The sequence below is a fragment of the Anolis carolinensis genome, unplaced genomic scaffold (genome assembly GCF_035594765.1).
Source record: "Anolis carolinensis isolate JA03-04 unplaced genomic scaffold, rAnoCar3.1.pri scaffold_12, whole genome shotgun sequence".
NCBI classification, from domain to species: Eukaryota; Metazoa; Chordata; class Lepidosauria; order Squamata; family Dactyloidae; genus Anolis; species Anolis carolinensis.
In genome coordinates this window covers 3,210,988-3,225,430 of record NW_026943823.1, presented here as the reverse complement: position 1 = coordinate 3,225,430, position 14,443 = coordinate 3,210,988, and the positions used below count along the sequence as shown (strand labels likewise).

The 14,443-nt window shown below is 41.2% G+C and overlaps 1 long non-coding RNA gene across 1 annotated transcript in view; it reads left to right on the top strand.

The window, feature by feature from the left end:
• The window catches only part of LOC134294060 (uncharacterized), a 395,707-nt gene that overhangs the window by 193,948 nt on the left and 187,316 nt on the right, over nt 1–14,443 (top strand). The window lies entirely within an intron of this gene.

Sequence of the window (14,443 nt, the reverse complement as noted above, 5' to 3'; positions counted from 1 at the left end):
GTGCATGCTTTGCTCAGAAAGTCTGCATCACTTGATACCATCATTTGATTGCGATCTGATCTTTTCAGCTATCTACTTATTGCTTCCATGTAGTGGATCAGTGCCCTTTAAATGACATGATGATTTCTTATTAAACTTTAATAAGCAAGGCATTTGATAGTGATTTCAGAGCACGTGTTGATAGAAGTAGATGCAGATGGGTGGCCCATGCAGGCTCCTATAGTTGTCTAGACTTATATATGGTCAGGATAGACTCATATATTGCGGTTCAGTGCAATTAACATTCATTATATGAGTCTAGGTAAAAGTAAAGATTTTCCCCGATTCTCAGGGTTGGTGCTCATCTCAATTTCTAAGCTGAAGAGCCGGCATTATAATAATATATAATAATATATTATATAATAATAATAATAATAATAATAATAATAATAATAATAATAATAATAATAATAATTAGATGAAGAGGCGACAATATAATAATATATAATACTATATTATATAATAATATATAATATATTTATTATTATTATTATTATTATTATTTTATTATGACACAGCAAACAAGATAGATATGCTGGATTTCATATCACAAAATCACAAGTCGAACACTTCCCAAGTGTCTAGGGCTGTGTGATGTATTTCCGAAAGATGCGTGCAGATCCCAGTCGGGTGGCCTTTTGCAGTTCGCAGATCATAATCTTGTCAATGTCTATTGTTTCCAAATGCCGGCTGAGATCTTTTGGCACGGCACCCAATGTGCCGATCACCACCGGGACCACCTGCACTGGTTTCTGCCAGAGTCTTTGAAGTTCAGTCTTGAGGTCCTGATAGCGGCTGAGTTTTTCCTGTTGTTTTTCGTCAATGCGACTGTCACCTGGGATGGCGACATCAATGATCCAAATCTTTTTCTTTTCCACAACTGTGATGTCTGGTGTGTTGTGTTCCAGAACTTTGTCAGTCTGGATTCAGAAGTCCCACGGTATCTTTGCGTGCTCATTTTCCAATACTTTTGCAGGTTTGTTATCCCACCAGTTCTTTGCTGCTGGGAGGTGGTACTTGAGGCATAAGTTCCAATGAATCATTTGGGCCACACAGTTGTGCCTCTGTTTGTAGTCTGTCTGTGTGATTTTCCTACAGCAGCTGAGGATATGATCCATGGTTTCGTCACCTTCCTTGCACAGTCTGCATTTTGGGTCATCAGCTGATTTTTCGATCTTGGCCATAATGGCATTTGTTCTGATGTCTTGCTCCTGGGCTGCAAGGATCAGGCCTTCTGTCTCCTTCTTCAGGGTCCCATTCGTGAGCCAGAGCCACTTATCCAACACTTGCTTATCCAACGTTCTGGATTATCCAACGCATTTTTGTAGTTGATGATTTCAATAAATCACGATATTTTGGTGCTAAATTCATAAATACAGTAATTACTACATAGCATTATTTCCTATTAAACTACTTTTTCTGTCAAATTTGTTGTATAACATGATGTTTTGGTGCTTAATTTGTAAAATCATAACCTAATTTGATGTTTAATAGGCTTTTCCTTAATCCCTCCTTATTATCCAACATATTTGCTTATCCAACGTTCTGCCGGCCCGTTTATGTTGGATAAGTGAGACTCTACTGTAATAATAAGATCAGAGTGAAATAATAAATGTATTATTAAGAATAATACACGGGCTGGCCTCGAACTCATGACCTCTTGGTCAGAGTGATTTATTGCAGCTGGCTGCTAACCAGCCTGTGTCTGACACACACAATTTTTTTTTAAAAAAACACAAAAACGTTGGATAAGCGAGTGTTGGATAAGTGAGACTATACTGTATATACAGTAATTTAAGAAAAGACTGTCCAACTCTGATCAAATCATTATTCTCATCTTCTTCAATGTAAATGTGCTTATGTATCCTTTTAATAATAATAGAGTAAAATAATACATGTAATGATAATAATAATAAATACAGGAAAATAATACAAGTGATAACAAATAGAGTAAAATAATAAATGAAATAATAAGAAGAAGAAGATCAGAGTGAAATAATAAATGTATTATTAAGAATAATATATGGGTTGGCCTCGAACTCATGACCTCTTGGTCAGAGTGATTTATTGCAGCTGGCTGCTAACCAGCCTGCGTCTGACACACACAAAAAACCCAAAAAACCCCACAAAAACGTTGGATAAGCGAGTGTTGGATAAGTGAGACTCTACTGTAATAATAAGATCAGAGTGAAATAATAAATGTATTATTAAGAATAATACACGGGCTGGCCTCGAACTTATGACCTCTTGGTCAGAGTGATTTATTGCAGCTGGCTGCTAACCAGCCTGCGTCTGACACACAAAAAACCACAAAAACGTTGGATAAGCGAGTGTTGGATAAGTGAGACTCTACTGTATTCCAAACTCTGGGCCCAACATGATATCCTTCATGGAGAAAGCTGTATATTTTGAATTTCAGCAGTGCATTTTATTCAGATCCTGTTTGGTTAAAAACAATCTTAACAAACTTTGCAAACATCTTCATTAAAAGATTTTTAATGCAAATGGAAGAAAATGGAACTGACAGATTTGCCCATCTCTATTAGTTTTCCACCTTTTTCATTTTATCCTTCTCTCCTCTGTTTATAGTAGAGACACCTTCCACTCTATCCAAGTCATTTTGCTTTTCTGTCTTTGCAGGTGTTCCTCTCTATTATGACAGATTCATTGGCAGCTGCAACAGGCAATCATGACACACACAAACACACACACACACCTCTTGTGAATGGTGCTAAGAAATAGCAATCTCTCTCTATGTGTGCAAAAGCTTCCAAATAAGCACGGCTGACAAAGAGTTCACAAAAATAAGTGAATCCATTTATATCAAGGAGAAACAAATACGGAGCGAAGGAGGGAAACATCTGTGCGAACGTAAAAGCCTGTGTTCGGATAATGATGACATGCAAATATCGAGGAACAATTTTGATGCTACCCATTTTTCATAACTACGGCAATTTGCTTACTTAGTTCTCGGCATTAACACATAATTCAAAGCAATCACGAGTGAAACAGCCGTTGTGAGACCACAGATTAGCCAGTGGCTTTCGAGAAAATAAACATCAAATCATAATTGATAGAGAGGGTGTTTTTTTTCTTGTATCCTCTATATTCTTTCTTTTCCTTGCTTTCATGTGAGAATATTGGAGAAAGTGTGTGATTTTGGGCATCTTGGGTGACATACAAGGGTTGAATGAAAAGTAATGCCTCCCCCTTCGTAACTCCTCAACAGATGGCAGTCCTGGTTTGCGGCAGGTACTGGCTTGTTCAGTAGACTCTCCTCTACAGTTCCATTTGGCAGGAAGCCTTAGCATTGAACGGTTGTGTTGTTAAAGTGCGAAGTATGGAACCCTGTGCAGACGGAGAAGCCTTAGCATTGAACGGTTGTGTTGTTAAAGTGCAAAGTATGGAACCCTGCGCAGACGGGGAAGCCTTAGCATTGAATGGTTGTGTTGTTAAACTATGAAGTATGGAACCCTACGCAGACAGGGAAGCCTTAGCATTGAACGGTTGTATTGTTAAAAACCTGGCTCTTCCAAAAGGCCTTTGACGTTTAATTGTTGTTGGACTGATCTATCTGCCCATTCTATAATAGCCCCATTCTTGATGTGTTGCCATTGTTATATTGCATTTTATTGTCCATTTCAACTGTAAAATTACCTTTCCCCATTTCGGCACATTCTGCACTTTGCACTAATCTATGAATTAGTCTCCTGTTTTTAACATTGTATGCTTCATGTTGATTTTAATGATTGTTTTTTTAACTGATGTTGAGGTTTTTATTGGGATAATTGTGTTATTGCTTTGTTATTGATATTTGATTGTTGTATCGGGCAAGGCCACATGTAAGCTGCCCCGAGTCCCTTCGGGGAGATGGGGTGGGTATAAAAATAAAGTTATTATTATTATTATTATTATTATTATTATTATTATTATTATTAAAATATGAAGTATGGAACCCTTACAGGGAAGCCTTAGCATTGAACGGTTATGTTGTTAAAGCGCAAAGCATGGAACCCTGCGCAGATGGTCGGTCAATGCAACTTAAGCAATGTGAAGTCATTCAATTCTTGACAGCAGAAGGTGTCGCCCCAAAGGAGATTCATCAGAGAATGCAAGCTGTTTATGGTGATTGTGTTGATGTGAGTCCTGTGCATCATTGGGCAAGTAAGTTTAAAAATGTTGAGGTGGGAACATCTGACTTGCGTGACCATCAAATAGTTGGACGTCCTGTGACAGCTAAGGTCTCCAAAGGCCACTGTTGTGATAACAAATAACTGAAAAGTTAATGGTGATGATCCAGCAGGACTCAACTAGATTAAGCCCAACTGGATGGCCAAGACCTTATCCCACTACCACACTGGGATAGAGGAGGACAGTGTAGCCAGCTCCAGGTTTTGTGTCCCATGGATGGGTCCATTTTCCTGATCCTAACAAATCTGCAACTTTTTGAAGAGAGATTCACTTTTATCATGCAGCACGTCTCAGAAGAGGAACAACTGATAATTCCATCGAGGATCTAGACTCTTAGGGGATTTGTTAAGCAGAAGTTAGGAGATTTCCTTCCATCCCTTTCCCCCATCTTCCAAAGACCCCCAATTTACTACGTCCACCTTTCAACTATTATAGCATCTGCAGTCATTTCATTATAAACATTTCAGATGGCAGATCCCCCGGCACTCACCTGAATCCCAGCACTTTGCATTAGTCTTAAACAAGCCACCTAACTTTCCCTATCAGGGTAAACATGTTTCGTGTCAAGAAGGATGAACATATCATCTTTGACAGGGAGCTCAAGACGTCTAGTCGGGCGGAGGGAGAGGCTAGTCGTGATCCCGGGGATAAGTTTTTGTTCCTTTTTCTCCTTTGCTGAGATTACTGTAGAACTTCTGCTTAACAATTTGCATTCATAAATAAGGTCTGGCAATGGCAGTTGAAAGACAGCTCCCGTACCCAGACAAGACAGGAACGTATATAAATAGCAGAAGCTATCTTTTCAGTAAGATCCTTTTCCAGTATAATTACAGTGTAGAATCTGAAACAAAAAGATGCCTGCTGAGAGAGAGGGGGACTTATGAAAGGCGTAAGACTAAGCTCTTCCATGCTTTTGTAACTAGCGGGGATGCAGCCCGACTTTGCTCCCTTCCCGCCCACCTCCGTCTGCCGATATTCAATCAGAGAGTCCTTGAGCAATTCACATTTTGAGATACAACTGTCACTGACCCCCATCGCTGGAGAGACAGGCTTTTCAGAAAGGTGAAATACGATGCACCATCTTGGGTATGGTTTCTGTGTATCCTGCTTTTATTTAGAACAGTTTGCAAAATGTATTTGACCAGGGGTGATATTAGGACAAATGGAGAAGAGTGTAATTTGGGATTACACACCTGGCTTTCTTGTTTTCGATGGAGCACAAGAGGCCAGTACTAAACCCTTGTGCTTCATTCAAACCTTTTCCTCGGCAGCTGCCAAACCCCATAGGGAGTTGTTACAGCTTTCCAATGGCTGGAAGAGATACCATTAAGTGGCCAAGCAAAAGCAATGTGGCAGGAGGGAGTGTGTAAGCCCCACTTGTGGTTCTCCAGAAGGAAAGTAAAATAAAGTTGCATTCCTTTACTTTTTTCATCTTTCTGGAAGCAAGCCTTTCCCCTCTTCTTCAGATATGTAAAGGCTTTAAAGGTTTATGTAAAGGTTATTGTATGTCTTTCGGGCTGTGTGGCCATGATCCAGAAGTATTCTCTCCTGACGTTTCGCCCACATCTATGGCAGGCATCCTCAGAAGTTGTGAGGTATGGATAAACTAAGTAAGGAAAGGAAAGAATATACAGTAGAGTCTCACTAATCCAAGCCTCACTTATCCAAGCCTCTGGATAATCCAAGCCATTTTGGTAGTCAATGTTTTCAATATATCGTGATATTTTGGTGCTAAATTCGTAAATACAGTAATTACAACATAACATTACTGCGTATTGCACTACTTTTTCTGTCAAATTTGTTGCATAACATGATGTTTTGGTGCTTAATTTGTAAAATCATAACCTAATTTGATGTTTAATAGGCTTTTCCTTAATCCCTCCTTATTATCCAAGATATTCGCTTATCCAAGCTTCTGCCAGCCCGTTTAGCTTGGATGAGCGAGACTCTACTGTATATCTGTGGAGAGTCCAGGGTGTGGCAAGAGTCCTTTGTCACTGGGAGCCAGCATTAATGTTTCAGTTAATCACCCTAATTGGCACTGGAAATGTTTTGTCCCTTGCCTGGAGGCATCCTTTGTTCAGTCAAGCCCTCAGAGTTTTGGTTCCCATCTACTGTTTTGATTTTGGAGTTTTGTAATACTGGTAGCCAGATTTTGTTCATTTTCATGGTTTCTTCCTTTCTGTTGAAGTTGTCCACATGCTTGTGGATTTCAATGGCTTCTCTGTGTAGTCTGACCTGATAGTTGTTGGAGTCGTCAAGCATTTCTGTGTTCTCAAATAATATCCTGTGTCCAGGCTAGTTCCTCAAGTGCTCTGCTATGGCTGATTTCTCTGATTGAATTAGTCTGCAGTGCCTTTCATGTTCTTTGACTCTTGTTTGGGCAATGCTGCGTTTGGTGGTCCCTATGTAGACTTGTCCACAGCTGCATGGTATCCGGTAGACTCCTGCAGAAGAGAGAGGATCCCTCTTGTCCTTCGCTGACCGTAGTATTTGTTGAATTTTCATTGTGGGTCTGTAGATAGTTTGTAGGTTGTGTTTCTTCATCAGTTTGCCTATGCGGTCAGTGGTTCCCTTGATGTCTGGTAAGAACACCTTTCCTCTGGGTGGATCTTTGTCTTGACTCTCATGGCTTGTTCTTGGCCTTGCAGCTCTTCTGATGTCTGTGGTGGAGTCTCCATTGGCCTGTAGAGCCCAGTTTAGGTGGTTGAGTTCCCCTTGGAGGAGGTGAGGTTCGCAGATTCTTTGTGCACGGTCTGTCAGGGCTTTGATTGTGCTCCTTTTTTGACTTGGGTGATGGTTGGAGTTTTTATGAAGGTATCTATCTGTGTGTGTAGGTTTTCTGTAAACTGTGTGGCCCAATTGTTGATTGGGTTTGCGGAACTACAATGCTTGACATCTGCTATTGGACAAGAAGAAAAACCCTATCAGAATGGGTAAGAGAGGTCAAAAAGGAGTTGTGTTCGGCACTTTTTCACCAGCTCACAATGTTTTTAGGGGCAAGGAGAATCTATATATATAAAAGAGTGATGGAATCCCGGCGACCCACAAAACAACAAAACTAAAGGCTCCCCAACCTCGAAATTTGATAATACAACCCGTCATCCACGCCTCCAGGTTGATACAACAAAAATAAAAGAAAAATAAAGTCCTAATTAGAGGGAGAGAAAGACTTGTTTTTATCCAATTGCTGCCAGTTAGAAGGCTAAGCTCCTGGATGAAGGGTTGTGCTGCCAAGTTTAGTGTTTCTTGGATGTGTAGTTTTGTTGTTTTGTCCTAGGCCGAAATTTCATTACCCTTTTATATATATAGACTAGCTTTGCCCGGCCACGCGTTGCTGTGGCTTATGGGAATCCTTTGTTGGCCAAGTGGAATAGTAGTGAATAGCTTTGCAGTCTCAAAGCCTAACCGCTTTCTGGAGTTGCTGGAGCTTTTTGTTGTGTGAACATAGAGGCATGGATGAGGGGTTGTGCTGCCAAGTTTAGTGTTTCTGGGATGTGTAGTTTTGTTGTTTTGTCCTAGGCCGAAATTTCATTACCCTTTTATATATATAGATTGCACAACCCCAATAACTACTTCTCTCCTTGTATTTCCTTTGGGGAGTGATATGCAAAGTGCCTCAACATATCTCAGATCTTCACTGTTTCATCACTCCTGGAAGAGGAACAAAGAAAGAGTCCAGAATTTCATCAGAGTTTTATGATGAATTCCACTTTAGTCAGGCCTTCTGCTTTCCCCTTTTTTCATCTGGACTCAGTCAATAAATCCTGGGTTTCTCATTATTTCCAGATCACTTTCTACAGTATTGAGTGGTATTACTGGCAAGGCTTGTCTCTGCACTTGCTGATGAGGGAGGCTTCTGAAATTGTGCTGGAGATCTTGGGGAATGGCTCGAAAAAAGTACTTTTTTGTCAAAAGCGAAAGGAGAGAGGAACAAAGATAAGGATCACTGGAGAGGGAATTTCATGCAGAGCCATGCTCTCGCCCAAAGGCTGGCTTCTCATTGCAAGAATAGCAAGATCCACCAATGCAAGGACCACCTCAGGGTAGACCTAATCCTGTTGTATCTGTCCTTGTCTGACAGCAAAATCATTTTTGTAAGCATCATCATTATTAAAAGTATACTCAAACATATTCTAAATATCCTTCTTCCCCAGCGAGTAGATGACTTTCTATTACAGGTAGAAGGAAATTTGGAGGCATTCTTTATTCAAACACTATATATAACTACGAGGGTTATCCAGAAAGTAGATTATGTTTTGGAATTAAAAATGAACAAAGTATAGGAGAAAACATTTACCATATGCCGTTGAAAGCCACACCCAAATACCACTTCTCAACATAGTCACCATTCAAATCTAGGCACTTATCATAGCGATGAATGAGCTTGGCAACTCCTTCCCCACAAAACTCTGCCGCTTGCGTCCTCAACGCAGCGTTTTAGTGACAATTTTTTTTCGTGTCAGGAGTGACTTGAGATACTGCAAGTCGCTTCTGGAGTGAGAGAATTGGCCGTCTGCAAGGACGTTGCCCAGGGGACGCCCGGATGTTTTGATGTTTTACCATCCTTGTGGGAGGCTTCTCTCATGTTCCCACATGGAGCTGGAGCTGAGAGAGGGAGCTCATCCGTATTCTCCCCGGGTGGGATTCAACCCTGGCAGCTTGCAGATCAGCAGCACAACCTTCAAGTCGCAAGGCTTTAACCCACTACTCCACTGCGACGATGCGCAGCTGCGGAAAGGGGTGACCAGCTGGTTGAGGACGCAAGCGGCAGAGTTTTGTGGGGAAGGAGTTGCCAAGCTCATTCATCGCTATGGTAAGTGCCTAGATTTGAATGGCGACTATGTTGAGAAGTGGTATTTGAGTGTGGCTTTCAACTGCATATGGTAAATGTTTTCTCCTATACGTTTTGAGGACGCAAATGGCAGAGTTTTGTGGGGAAGGAGTTGCCAAGCTCATTCATCGCTATGATAAGTGCCTAGATTTGAATGGCGACTATGTTGAGAAGTGGTGTTTGGGTGTGGCTTTCAACTGCATACGGTAAATGTTTTCTCCTATACTTTGTTCATTTTTAATTCCAAAACGTAATCTACTTTCTGGATAACCCTTGTAATATCTAATGTTTTTCAATTGTGGGCAGATTCCATGTTTAAAAAAGGTTGTTTTTAACTTTCATTTTAATTGGATACTGCCGGATGTGATGACATGAATGGGAAGATTATTTGCCAATTATTTGAACTAAAGGAATGGATGTTAGTATTCGTGCTATAATTTCACAGGGTGTATACGTTAATACAGCCCTTTAGTCCAGTGGTTCTCGACCTGTGCATCGTAATTGAAAGGAGATGTTGACAAGCTGGAATATGTCCGGGAAGGGCAACTAAAATGATCAAGGATCTGCAGAACAAGCCCTATGAGGAGCAGCTTAGAGAGCTGGGCATGTTTAGCCTGCAGAAGAGAAGGCGGAGAGGAGACATGATAGTCATGTATAAATATATGAGGGGAAGTGTTTTGTCCTACAACTCCCAGAAATCTCTAACCAGTTTACCAACTGTTAGGATTTCTGAGAGTTGAAGTCCAAAACATCTGGGGAGCCAGAGGTTGAGAACCACTGCTTTAGTTGCATTTGTATTTCCTTGAACTCTGTTTACAATCCAAGGATTTAGCATTCTACACATGAGCATTTGTAAACTGGAATGGAGCAGAAAACGGAATCTCAAGTTGACATATTCAAATTATATTTAAGAGTCTGAGAATAGAACCTGTTGTTTTATCGTGCTTTCTCAGACTTGGACACGTGGACAATTTCAACAGAAAGAAGCCAACCATGAAAATGAACAAAATCTGGTTACCAGTATTAAAAAAAACACCAGATTCAAGACAGTAAATAAAGAACACCACTCAGAAACAGGGGAACTCCAGACAGCAAACAACAAAGTGTCAGTTAACACAGAGGATTCCTCCAGGCAACAGAGGCTAGGCAATTATCTTCACTGATTGGCTTTGCAAACTTCGTGGCTATTCAAATGCTAATTAAAGTTTACTAACTGCAACATTCACACTTGCTTCAAACAAACAACCAGAATAATGTCCACGGTCTCTGACCGTGGACATTATTCCACAGATATATTTACACCGCTTGCTTCACTGTCAACAGAGCCTCTGAAGCTGCCATTAGCCACAGATGCAAGCAAAATGTCAGAAGGGAATGCTGCTGGAACATGGCCATACAGCCCGGAAAACTCAAAGCAACCCAACATCACCTTCAGTTTTTGGAAGCAGCATTTTATTACATTTGATTTTATTGCTCAAATAGATATGCAGGCTGTACAGCTACTTGAATCCAAACCGAAACCTTGGAAAACCGAAACCTACTGTTGGGATATATATATATGAATATAACTTTGATATGGTCCAGATTGTCTGTCATCATGTGTGCAAGGCATCAGGATAACTATCCATTCTGTGGTTTTTGTCAGAAGGTCTGCATAATGTTTTTCATTGCTGCCGACGCTACCCTATGCTCCTTAATGATCAGCAGGGTTCATAGATGTTTGGAATGAAATGTTCCTTTCCCAAGTAACGCAGGTTTCCAAATGCTGAATCATGATCTTTATCTTACCGAACAGAGGCCCAAGACCTGGCAAGATTCAAGCATTGTCCTTTCAAAGATGCCGTGGGGTATCTCCCTGCCTCATTGTTCTGTGCTGTCTCTGCAGACGTTTGAAAATGCTGCCTTGCATGATAAAAGGATTTCTGAGGTTTGCACCGACTGGTTTGATACAGCGCTATCTGTGAGGCGATTAAGGTTATTGTATCCAACTATAAATGAGTTTCTTTTCTCTTGAAAGCAAAGGATTGCTGAGTCTCTTCCACTGATATGTTACATGCTTGCAAGCACACATACACAGCATATATATATATATATAAGCTGTGCCCGGCCACGTGTTGCTGTGGCTTAGTCTGGTGGTTAGGATCCTTCTGGTTAGGAAGCAGCCTGGCTTTGAAGCTGCAAGGCTGTTCAGTGCTATGTATGATGGCCAACAGGATTCTTCTGATTAGGAAGCAGCCTGGCTTTGAAGCTGCAAGGCTGTTCAGTGCTATTCATGATGGCCTACAAGATTCTTCCGGTTAGGAAGCAGCCTGACTTTGAAGCTGCAAGGCTGTTCAGTGCTATTCATGATGGCCTACAGGATTCTTCTGGTTAGGAAGCAGCCTGGCTTTGAAGCTGCAAGGCTGTTCAGTGCTATTCATGATGGACTACAGGATTCTTCCGGTTAGGAAGCAGCCTGGCTTTGAAGCTGCAAGGCTGTTCAGTGCTATTCATGATGGCCAACAGGATTCTTCCAGTTAGGAAGCAGCCTGGCTTTGAAGCTGCAAGGCTGTTCAGTGCTATTCAAGGTGGCCAATGGAGGATCCCTCTGGTTAGGAAGCAGCCTGGCTTTGAAGCTGCAAGGCTGTTCAGTGCTATTCAAGTTGGTAAGCAATTGGGGTTTTTTTTGTTATTTTGACTTTATTTGTCTACTTTTTTGATGGAAAGACATAGATTGGATGACTATGTCTTTTGTGGCCAAATTTGGTGTGATTTGGTTCAGTGGTTTTGTTGTTTACTCCATGGGAAAAACACACATTACTCATTCAAGATAATTTATATTTCAGGAAAAGCTAACATCGCGCATCACATGGCTGGGCTGTTGTTTGAACTGGCAGTAGCTAACAAGGATGTAAGATGCTACAGTTTATGAAACTAAACAAATTAGATAGCTTGCATCAATAATTGAGCAATTTTCTCTTTCAGGAGGAACCATATTTGCTTCCCCAAGATGCTGCTATAAAATGCAAAATAATGAGTATTTTTTTTAAGTGGGGGAATGTAAGTCTTATATATTTTAGTGTGCGCCCGTGAAACCGTAGATTTGATATAACGGTCCAATATTTAAAGAGAGATGAAATAGCATGGCACCAAATGCTGCCACATCCCGTGCCTCTTTAAGAAGACCATGAAAAATGACTGTGGCTAATTAAATGGCCACTGTCCTTTTTTTTTTCCTCCCCCACCATTATTTTAATAAGCTGTTTTTCAGAACAAAATGCCGTATTCATAATGGATGATATTCCGTTATGATCAATACTCATGCAAGATTTAGCATCCGATTTAAAACAGACTGTTACAATGCTCCGGAATTAATAATACATGGAAAAGACATTCCTTGCATGACTCAGAGCAAAGAGAGAGGAAGTAAAGAGTGTTCCTTCTCACATGAAACACCTCCACTACTCGATGATGTCTCCATCCTTTCCAGAGGTCGGGATCGAGCTTCAAGTTCCTAGAATTCGGTGGGAATTTTGCATTCCTTCCTTTATGTCCCTGCTCGAAAGAAGATTAAAACTGGACATCATGGAATTGGGGTATGAGAGAGAAAAAGAGATCTTTGAAAACAAGATGTTGACTTTGAAAATAAATACCTGCTCTTCCAGTCTAATGAGGCATTTATGTTTATATACAAGGCAGGGTTTTTGTTCTACTGTCTTCTTCCTTACACATCACCAAAGCACAGGAATGAGTAAGGAGCTGGCTTGTTCAGTAGACTCTCCTCTACAGTTCCATTTGGTGGGAAGCCTTAGCATTGAACGGTTGTGTTGTTAAAGTGCGAAGTACGGAACCCTCCGCAGACGGGGAAGCCTTAGCATTGAACGGTTGTGTTGTTAAAGTGCGAAGTACGGAACCCTCCGCAGACGGGGAAGCCTTAGCATTGAACGGTTGTGTTGTTAAAGTGCGAAGTATGGAACCCTGTGCAGACGGGGAAGCCTTAGCATTGAACGGTTGTGTTGTTAAGGTGCGAAGTATGGAACCCTGTGCAGACGGAGAAGCCTTAGCATTGAACTGTTGTGTTGTTAAAGTGCGAAGTATGGAACCCTGTGCAGACGGAGAAGCCTTAGCATTGAACTGTTGTGTTGTTAAGGTGCGAAGTATGGAACCCTGCGCAGACGGGGAAGCCTTAGCATTGAACTGTTGTGTTGTTAAGGAGCGAAGTATGGAACCCTGCGCAGACGGGGAAGCCTTAGCATTGAATGGTTGTGTTGTTAAAGTGCGAAGTATGGAACCCTGCGCAGACTGGGAAGCCTTAGCATTGAACGGTTGTGTTGTTAAAGTGCGAAGTATGGAACCCTGCACAGACGGGGAAGCCTTAGCACTGAACGGTTGTGTTGTTAAGGTGCGAAGTATTGAACCCTGTGTAGACAGTTGGTCAACGCGCAGTCATTGAATTCTTGAGAGCAGAAGATATCACCCCAAAGGAGATTCATCAGAGAATGCAAGCTGTTAGTGGTGATGGTGTTGATGTGAGTACTGTGCATCGTTGGGTGAGTTAAGTTTAAAGATGTTGAGGTGGGAAAATCTGACTTGCATGACAAACAAAGAGTTGGACGTCCTGTGACAGCAACCACCGAGTTTCACAAGCAAAAGGTTGACAGATTGATTCAGGATGATTGTCATATCACTCAGAGAGAAATTTCAAGCATAATCGGCATTTCACAAGAACGTGTGGGTCACATGATTGCTTTGCTTAGCTATCGGAAGATCTGTGCACAATGGGTCCTGTGAGACGCTGGTTGCAGAAGCCGTGACGGCTTCAGATAACTTGTTCATCGTTGGCAGAAATGTATCCAATTGTTTGGTGATTATTTGGAAAAGTGAATAGCGGTAGTTAAACAGGACATTCTAAGGATTATTTCTGCATTCGATTTATTAAAATATTTCCATCCAAACCCAAGTAACGAAGGTGGAGGCATTACTTTTCATTGAACCCTCGTAATCTGCATGGAGCAAGGCAGCTTTTAAAGTATTACTCTGCAAGACTGTTATGAGGCTGGGCTTTAAATCACCAACAGTAATAAGATCTACCAACCGAAAGGTAGCCAGTTCGAAGCCCGGTCGGGGTGAGCACTCGACCTCAATTTAGCACCAAAATATCATGATTTATTGAAAACATTGACTACAAAAATGCGTTGGATAATCCAGAACGTTGGATAAGCGAGTGTTGGATAAGTGAGACTTTACTGTATTACTATATTCAGAATCTATTGCACCAATACAGAAGCATGGAATTGAACGTTCATCTTATTTCCAATGGAAGAAACCTGTCGTTATAGCATCCATCGATTTTCTGCTTAAAATCCTCCAATGAATGGATCTAAAGCAGGGGTCCCCAAA